The following is a 10,520-nucleotide window of genomic DNA, read 5'->3' as shown; positions in this document are numbered from 1 at the left end:
AGAAAAGTTAAACCAAGACATAAACAAGTCAAAGAAGAGTCATGAAGTCTCTCTTATGTTATAATAGTTCATGCGAGATAAACCTACATCCTTCTCTGGAAGAAACAAACTTACTAAAAAGGGAAGTAAACAGCATGGTTTGGTAAAGTCTCTGTTCTATGAAATCAACTGTGTTGATTTCTCTTTGTGGACCTTGGCCATAATAGAAACTCGATTGTTGGGGAAAACTGTGAGATATAAAACCACCCAACTGCCTGACTGTCGATAAAAAAAGTCCGTGTTTGTTTTGGAGGTCCAGTTCTCCTTTGTCTACCCCCGTCAGGTCAATTTTGGTCACAAGACATTCAATGCGAATGCCGAACGGGTCCATGGGGGTTCAGATAAGCCTTGTTTGATATTCCATATCAAACTCATGGGGTACAAATAGTCTTAAAATGAATGTAGTGACCACGCCCACTTCAACACCCCACTCAAATCGAGTGTAATTTTCGAATGTTTTACCATTGTGCGGATTCTCTACGGAAAAAGCACTCAATGTACCTCTGAAATATTAAACTATAATATTGTGGCTTTCTATTTCGCTAATTTTCTAACTTGAAGGTAAAGTTTTTCCCTCGTCATTTTTAACTTTTCTCCGAGCGGTTGCGTGAAATTAACTTGGCGTTTTTGATCAAAACACGACCGAGCGAAGGGTCTCGGGCGATATCTCTTTTACGCAGGCGCAAATTAAAAATGTACCGCCAGAATCAAAAAGAGGAACAAATTTCCTTTGTTTTGATATGTAAAGTGTCGAACAAAAAGCAGATTTACCCTCGTCAAATGGCGTTTCAAAACAGCTGTATCTTCCTCCTTTTGATTTTTTCCTGTTTTGTAAGCGTGAAAGCAGTAGGAGAGGGATCGGGAAACTCAGAAAGCGCTTCGGGAATTAGTCTGCCATCGTTTACTTACAAGATAAACAAATAAGATTTGTGAAGTTCGTTGAGGTACGAAGTCTAAATATATGCCTTTTTTAAGCTTGTTTGCTGGATTTTTCGTAAACATCCCTTATTAGTTTTTCGTTTCAGCTTACTAATCTATACTATTTCAAAGCAATGTAAAGACGAAGACGGAGAACCATGAGTCGGTCCTTTCAACAATCGTAAACAAAGTGTTTGAGCAATCAGGTATTCGAGGTGTAATAATCAATAGCCGCACATTAGAAGTCTTCAGAGAGAAAGTATTCTGTCTTCAGAAGGCTATCAAGAAAGCTAGTGATCGTGGCGGAAGGCAATTAAATGCGCTTCTTAGCAAGTTGGAAACGGGCTTTCGGTATCGATTTAATATCATATCGATCTCAGTATCATACAGTTTTGTATCTTTCCTCCGTGGATTCGCCTTTCTAACGAGGGTTTATGTTGAGTATTCATTGCAAAATCGCTTTGTTTTTTTCTTTCTTTGGCTTGTTTGCCATTTTGAAAATTCGTAACGGAGAGCATGCGCATTACGTGGGGTTAGTGGTTGTTGAAGGCCTAAATGTAATAACTGTCCTAAATGTAATAAAGTCCTAAATGTAATAACATTTGGTCCTAAATGTAATAAAGTCCTAAATGTAATAACATTTGGTTCTAAATGTAATAACATTTAGTCCTAAATAAAATAAGCCTCCAATGCAATCGTATAACTCCGCCAGTGCATTGTTGTTATAGCGGACATCCATATTGAGATCTTGAAGTGACAGCTGTTGCACCAAAAAATCCTCTGACCAGTATTCATGTCACATATTGCGGGCTCGTTGGTATTAATCAGCGTCTTCTTATTTGCTAGACTTAAGTCGAGAAGCATTGGCTGCAAACCGTTATACTGATAAACAATTAGCATCTGATGACAACTGGCTAACAATGAGTACGCTGACCTATATCTCTCCAAATATCACTGGCTCAGACTCTTAGGTACAATAGACTTTGAAAAAATGTGAATACGTAATACTTGTGTGATGAGTGAGCGAGTTAACAAGTCATCAACCAAAGTACAAACTTGTATAAGGGAGTCCTCTGACTTGTAGGACAATTTGCAGGCTCGAATATACATTTTTTGAACTTGGGATTCCTTTATGGCTTCACTCCACCTCGATAATCAGCTCATGTGCCATATAACTATAAGTGCAAACTGATGTGTTTTTTTTTTCATTTATTTATTTATCTATTCATTTTCTCCCCTCTCGGCGGGGAGGAGAGATAAAGACAAAAAATGAAATAAAATCGACTTGAGATCGACTTTAGAATATATGTTCTCTCTTGACCAAACTTATTCGGTCAAGATGGCTGGATATTAACCTTGCTCTTTTTCTGCGTTTTTATGGACCCCGACTTCGTCTCGGTCCACAAAAACGCAACAAAAGAACTTGGCCAATATCCATCCATCTTGACCTTGTTGAAGTCCTAAATGTAATAACTGTCCTAAATGTAATAAAGTCCTAAATGTAATAACATTTGGTCCTAAATGTAATGAAGTCCTAAATGTAATAACGTTTGATCCTAAATGTAATAAGCCTCCAATGCAATCGTTTAACTGCGCTAGCGCACTGTTGTTATAGCAGACATCCACATTGAGATGTTAAAGTGACAGCTGTTGCACCAAAGAATCCTCTGACCAATCCTCATGGCATATTGCGGGCTCGCTGATGTTAATCAGCATCTTTTTATATGCTAAAGACGTAGGTTGAGAAGCATTGTCTACAAAACCTTATACTGATGTGCTTTTGGCATCAAATTGACAGACGCAAAAACAATGAGAACGCTGACCAAGAGCTCTCTTTATATCATTGGCTCAAACTCTTAAGTGAAACAGATTTTGACGATAACTTGTGTGATCAGTGCTGAAGTTAACACCTTATGAACCGCGTTACAAGAAAAAGGTAGTCCACTGACCTATACGTCTGACAAATTCCGGGCTCGGAAGTGCATTTTTTGTACTGTCTTCCCTTGCAAGATTTGTATGAGTCTGCATGAAATATATTCCTATGCGTTATTGACCAAGCGTGAGGTCAAATGGCTGGATATTGGCCGAGTTTTTTATTTGTTTTTGCGTTTTTAGGGACTGAGACGAAGTCTTGGTCCAAAAAAAAGGAGAAAAAGAACGAGGCTAATATCCAGTCATCTTGACCGAACAAGCTTGGTCAATGCAAGAGAGTTTATATTCTCTTGGCTTAAACGTTAAGGGATTCATTGTATAGCAAAAGATTTCGCTTTGATAAGAATCAAGAATGACTTGTTTATTTCGAGAGCCGAGAGTGAAAGCCAACTGTTTTTGTAGTACAATAAACCCAAGAGGGTCGTTTAATTTTTTTCTAAGTATATGTCGACATTAATAAATTAAATTTTGGAGAACTCGGAAAAAATCCGAGCCCCAGATGGGATTTGAACCCACGACCCTCCGTGATCTAGTCGGATGCTCTAACCACTGAGCTACTGGAGACTCTATGGTGAGCAAGGGTCAATTTTATGGGTCTTGACTGGAACCGCATCGCGCGGTTACACAGCCAAGTAATTGGTGCGAACTTCACTAACAGCATCACGCTGTCACATTAAAGCATAACAAGATACGAACTCACTAACAGCATCGCGCTGTCACATTAAGGCATATTGTCCAAAATTTACGAACTTTGTGAGTTTTCTTGCGCGGTATCAATTCGGGGAATCTCGAACGGGCGAGGGAATCATCTTGCCCGCTCAGGTATCCAATCAGAACACAGGATTCACTTCATCTTGCCCGCGGGCGCTGCTAGCTATATGATAAAGTGACTTACAGAGCTAGATATCTACTGACCAATTATATCTTATCCCATTTCACGATCACAGGTCTCGACATGTGGCTTTTTTTCAACACATGATGGTCAGTTGATGGTCTAATGAACCATTCTTTTTTTTTCCTTTAGCCCCTTAAGACAGGTTCATCAGTTCCCGAACCGAAATATCGGGAAAAAATATATACCGCAGTCAATCTCAAGTTTTTATTTCATTTTTTTGTCTTCATCTCTTCTCCCCGTCGTGAGGGGAGAAAATGAATAGATAAATAAATAAATGAAAAAAAGATAGCTCAACAGTTTCCACTTACAGTCATATGGTACATGAACTGTTACCGAGGTGGAGTGAAGCCATAGAGGGCTAGAAATGCAACATCCTAGGTTCAAAATTGAATAAATCAAGATAGTCATTCTTATAAATGAACTCAAACGCTTCATTAAATCATTTGACACTGAATAACATTGATGTTCAAAATTTCAGTAACACTACTGATAATAATACTTTTGGATTAACATGTGATACAGCGAAATCATTCAAACTGCTCTAAAATGGTGCATCACTACTAACGACTTTAACACGAACGATAACATCAACAATAGCATGCTAGTTTATCATCAATTGCCGTCAATTTCTCTTCCAAAAAATTCCAATGATTACGTACCAATCGAGTTCATCCACTTGAACTTCCAGCCAAGCATTAGCCCACTTTGGACTAGAAATGATTTTCTTCAGCTCGATCAATAGACCGCTTAAAGGACCATACTTTTTTAGAAGGCTTCGAGCGCTGATTAAACAAGACTTCAATCCACCAGAAACATGAAGCCTTGGTAGAAATCGTTTCAGACGTTGCACCGACGCCCTGAATCGTGTATTAACTTTACGTAATGTTTGGTATGTGTGGCATGCATTACCAGCAAACAGGATGGCCGATGACGCTAACACTATTTCTAAGATTTTTTCTAAAACTTCATTGGGAAGTTTTCCAATGTGACATTCGTCATCTCCTCTCGCCGCAAATAAGTCGATGTCTACATCTGAAACAAACTGAACCTCCATCAGCTTATCACCATCATTCGCTATACCATTGTCGACTTCATTTTGCAATTCACAATCTGTCTCGTTTGTTCGGCTTCCATGAGTAAGTCCCTTAGCTGTATCTGTAGCAATGTCCGTGTCGTCACCAATGCCGACGATACTGTCAAGTCCAGTTTTTGCGTCAGAGTCACTCATTTCAAAATCAACGACGTCCTGCTCTATGTGCATTTCATTCGCATAATCCTCGGGAATTACTCCTTCTCCTGGGTCATTTTCATCGTATTCTTTTTCACTAGCGTCGTTGTGATCCGCAACTTGTTCCAAGCTCACATAGTGTTCGCCTTGGTTCTCAGTAAGATGTCCAAGGTACACGGTAGCTGCTGAAACACTTGCTGACGGACTGAACACATGCTGCCCACCAACTCCTAGAGAGGAAACTATTTGGATATCGATATTATACAAGTTTGCTGCTGCATAAAGCGTAATCTGATCCCCATAGGTCCCATCTCGCGCCATATGAGTTATATAATCGTCCCAGCAAGCGAACTCATCATCTGCCAAATGCTCCAAAAGTGGGAAGCCATCGCTATCGTACGGATTACTTTTTAAGTACTCTACTATTTCTTTCCTCATGGTTTCAGGAGATCTCAAAATGCCTAGTCTCTTTGCCTGATGCGATAGTGCAGCAAATTGGCAATTGCCATCTCCAAGAGGATTGTAAACCAATTTAAAACCCTGATCTTCAATAGCCTTTGCATAATCGTCTCTTCTCATAGGTATGTAATACTTTTTGTAGTGGTCAATTTTTTTCTTTTTAGACAGCTTGGCGCATTTTTGTTTCTGTTTTTCTCGCTCTAGTGTTAGGCTTGTGATATCGTCCACGGTGACCCATTTCCTTTCTTCCTTTCCTGAAAGCGGTGAGGTGTATGAAACCTTATAGCTATGCAACTTGATCTTACGTTTCTCGATACGACCCTCCGTCACATGCCGTTTATTCGATGGTTTCCCTCTCAAACGTATATACACTTTTTCTCCGATGCTGTAAACCGAGGGCGGATTTAAGCGAAGTTGTGCTCGCTGCATCCGCTTGTCACATCTGCTCGTGGCTCTTTTTGCTTGCTTTCGTAATTTCAAAGTTTGCCGGGAACGCCGATTACGGTCATTGTTAGTTGGGCGAACCTTCCCAGCGCTAGGAAGGATTTCGTCTTGTAATCTGCTCTCTCTAAAGGCGTTGCACTTTCGTGCAAAGTATATTTCGAATGGTGTTTTGTAAGCTATTACTTCCTTAGGGTCGTTATTTAGAATTCTTTGATAAAGAGGGAGCTGTTTCGCCCAGTTTACACCGTCTTGACCCATTTTTTGAAGGTCATATTCCATCTTGGATCTTAGTGTCCTGTGGCAACGTTCCACCTTGCCTTGTGATTGGGGATGGCGCGGGCGACTGTAAATCAATTTTATATTCATGCGATCGCAAAGTAATTTCAAAGCTTTCTTGAACTCCCCTCCTTGGTCGCACTGTATTATTTCTGGCGATCCATGTTCCATATAAATAGATTCCAATTCACTTGCAATAACCTGGCTTGATTTGCTTTCCAAAGGACGAAGCCAAAGGAAACGGCTGAAAACATCAATCACTGTTAGAACGTATCTGTAAAAATGTCCATTCATCTTCACGGATTCTCTTTTGCTCATATCCATCAAATCTATTTGGTGCCTAACATGAACATCTCTGGCTCTGATAGGTTTCAGCTTCGCCTTATTAAGAAACTTAGCATTTCGGCGATAATGACTTTTGTCCGTGTTTAGAATGGTTTGTATTTTAGCTCGACTTACTCCTAAAAAGTTGTCCCTCAGTGAGCAAGCCAACTTCACCGCACCAGATCCTTTCGTCCTTTCAAATTCCTCAACCACTACTTTGTTAACCTCTGATGATTTTATCAGTCGCCGCCCCTCGTAATAAAGTGCCTTATCACCATGGTCTGCTTTCACTGATATCTTTCCGCCGGCTCTCCAGTATCGCACAGCAGCTGCACGCATTGCTCTCGTCCGTTCTTTCACCGGTGGTTGTGCCTTGCCTTCAACAAGGTCGAGCAGTGCTTCATGAACGTCGTCTGCTAAAACAGAGGGTTTCCGATTCCCTTCGAAGTTTTCACGATCTTTATGGGCCACAGACCTATCCCACAATGATGCTAGTAATGCTAAAATCATAACAGCTAAAACAATAAATCTCATGTTGAATCAATACAAGCACTAGCGTTCCACATTCGATCTAGATCTCAAAGAAAACTGCCGGAATATTTCACAGGCTCGTGAAATGTTTATCAGTCGGATCCGCACTCAAGAATTTTTCCACACTCAGTTCAACCAATCAATTCAACGTTGCTGGGCAAATCTTTGTGTTACTGCCAGTTATTTTTAATGTTCATTATAAATCACTCGTGTGACTGTTTCCGGCTTTATATAAAACGTAATCGAGCAACAAGTATGCGCTAAAAAGACCTGTTGCTTATTTCGAATTACAGTACTACCTCTTCCATAGGAACCTTTTTCCGTTCCTTTTAATTTTGGAGCTCAAAAATTTTGCATCAGTGAGCTCGTTCATGACATGCACCAGATTTTTGTTAAGTGTCTGTTTTGTGATTGGCAATCTGAGCCAGTGATTTGTGATGATGTACTGGTCGGTAACTTCTTTGCATTTACACCTGTTAAATGTAAGTCACTGAGTATATGATTCGATGGAGACACATGCAATACCTTATTCGTTTGTCGGATTTGTTGCAGGCATTTCAAGATCAGGAGAACATAATTGTTCCACTTTTGTTCTCTCGAGGAGAACAATTATTTTGTCCATATTCATATACTCAGGGAGATATTCGAGAATTTTAAAGTAACAACCCTCTAGAGTGCTGTCACGAGATCCGAATTGGTAAACAAAATGTGCATGCTAACAAGGTCTATGCAGGCATGGAAAGACAAAAAATTTGTAGCCCAGCCTGCAAATTGTCCGACCTACAAGTCAGCGGACTCCCTTGTCCAAGTTTGTAATTTGGTTTATGACTTGTTAAGTCCATCACCGATCACACATGTATAATGTTATCCAATTTTTCCAAAATTTATTGTACTAAGAGTCTGAGCCAGTGACATATGAAGAGGTTTTGGTCAGCGTACTCATTATTTAGTCAGCTGTCATTTGATGCCATATTTTTATCAGTATAACGGTTTGCGGCCAATGCTTCTCGACTTATGTCTAGCAAGTAAAAAGACGCTGATCGGTATCAGCGAGCCCGTAATAAGACATGTATACTGGTCAGCGGTTTTTGGTGCAACAGCTGTCACTTCAACATCTCAATGTGGATGTCCGCCGTAACAACAATGCACTGAAGGAGTTATACGATTGCATTGGAGGCTAATTACACTTAGGGCCAAATGTTATTACATTTAGGACTTTATTACATTTAGGACCAAATGTTATTACATTTAGGACTTTATTACATTTAGGACCAAATGTTACTACATTTAGGACTTTATTACATTTAGGACAGTTATTACATTTAGGCCTTCAACAGGCCCATCATGCCCGCTCAGGTAGCCAATCAGAACACAGGATTCACTTCATCTTGCCCGCGTGCGCTGCTAGCTATATGATAATGTGACTTGCAGAGCAAGATATCGACTGACCAATGATATGTTATCCCATTTCACGATCACAGGTCTCGACATGTTGCCTTTTTCCACGCAAGAGTCAAATTGAACCATTGAGCTACACCATTCAACACATGATGGTCAGTTGGTGGTCTAATGAACCATTCATTTTTTTCCTTTAGCCCCTTATGACGGGTTCATCAGTTCCCGAACCGAAATATTAGGAAAACATACATTTTAAAGTTGATCTCAAGTTTATATTTAATTTTTTGTCTTCACCTCTTCTCCCCGCCGTGAGGGGAGAAAATGAATAGATAAATAGATGAATGAAAAAAGAAAGCTCAACAGTTTCCATAGTCATATGGTACATGAATTGATTACTGAGGTGGAGTTAAGCCATAGAGGGCTGGAAATGCAACACCCCAGGTTCAAAATTGAATAAATTAGGATATTCACTCTTAAAAATGAACTCAAATGCTTCATTAGAATCAATTGACACTGAATAACATTGATGTGTAAAATTTCAATAACGCTACTTATAATAACAATAACAGAAATCATTCAAACTGCTCTAAAATGGTGCATCACTTCTAAAGACTTTAACACGAACGATAACAACAACAATAGCATGCTAGTTCATCATAAATTGTAATAAATTTCTTTTCCAAAAAGTCTTAATGGTTACGTGCCAATCGATTCCATCCTATTGAGCTTCCAGCCAAGCACTTGCCCACTTTGCGCTGGAAATGATTTTCTTCAACTCGATCAATAAACCGCTTTAAGGACCATACTTCGACTGCTGATATTTCTTATGTCTAGCGAGTAAAAAGACGCTGATTGATATCAGCGGGCCCATAATGTGACATGTATACTGGTCAGCGGTTTCTTTGGAGCAACAGCTGTCACTAACATACCAATGTGGATGTCCGCCATAACAACAATGCACTGCAGGAGTTAAACGATTGCATTAGAGGCTTATTACATTTAGGACTAAATGTTATTACATTTAGGACTTTATTACATTTAGGACCAAATGTTATTACATTTAGGACTTTATTACATTTAGGACAGTTATTACATTTAGGACTTCAACAGTGGTTGCGTACACCTGGAACCGAGAAAAACAAATGTTCGTCGCACTGGGGAAAGAGTTTGATATGAGCTTCGTAGCGCAAAACATTTTGATGACTTGTCTTGCGATTGAAATGATAAGCAACTCCATTCTCTCTTCGTTGGTGTTAAGAAGGAAATGCGGGCGGAGGTTGTTTTGAAATTGAATTTTTTTCTTGCCCGCGTGACGGACACTCTCATTACACAGCTTTCAGTCTCCAAAACTGCTTGATTGAGACAGCCTGACGAACGACTGGAAATAAACTAAGGCGAAAGGTAAGTTAATTATACTCACAAAGCATTGCATTCGTACTTTTTAAGAGTTCACATATGCCGCAAAAGTTGTGATATTGTCTTTGCAACACAACACCGCTGACAGATAAGTGTCGTAACCTTCGCTTTTCTGTGACCTAGCAGGACGGAATTTTTATCGATAGCGGCTCTCGCGAGAGAAGGAAGTATTCTATCTAATTCGCAGCGCGAGAATTACCAACTGTCTCCCACATCCCATCTCCCATCCTACAAGAGATTTACCCTGAGAGAGGCACCAAAGAAACTGCTCAACTATCGGTAATTGCATCAGTGGTAAACTGTCTTCACGTCGAGCTAAAAAGCGATCGTCTATTTTTTTTTTCACTTCCGTTCTCAGAGTCCAAATTTATCATGAGCCCGTATGTCGACAAGACACGTCTAGAAATTTCGAAGCAACTTCTTATTCGCTGTCTTAAATAATTGAAGAGCAATAAGGTCTTAGATTATTGAATAAATTAACGAGAATCTAACTCACTCAAGGAGACGCAACACTCTTAGAAAAAATTACTTAAAACCGACATTTAGGACAGATTGTGTAACTCGATACAATTGTACAAATAAACTATGATCGTTATGTGAAAATAATTTTAAAAATGCCTAAGCTGCCTTAGAATTAATTATTTTTTTCTCGGAATTCGT

At 39.6% G+C, this 10,520-nt stretch overlaps 1 non-coding gene across 1 annotated transcript; it reads right to left on the bottom strand.

The window, feature by feature from the left end:
* Positions 1-3,380: 3,380 nt before the first annotated feature.
* Positions 3,381-3,454, bottom strand: Trnas-aga (transfer RNA serine (anticodon AGA)). The gene has a single exon. It is a non-coding gene; the product is annotated as a tRNA-Ser (tRNA).
* Between the last annotated feature and the right edge of the window lie 7,066 nt (positions 3,455-10,520).

Source organism: Pocillopora damicornis, chromosome 13 (assembly GCF_964200805.1).
Source record: "Pocillopora damicornis chromosome 13, jaPocDami1.2, whole genome shotgun sequence".
Lineage (NCBI taxonomy): Eukaryota > Metazoa > Cnidaria > Anthozoa > Scleractinia > Pocilloporidae > Pocillopora > Pocillopora damicornis.
Note: the sequence above shows the minus strand (reverse complement) of the source record. Positions and strands in the feature narration are given on the sequence as shown.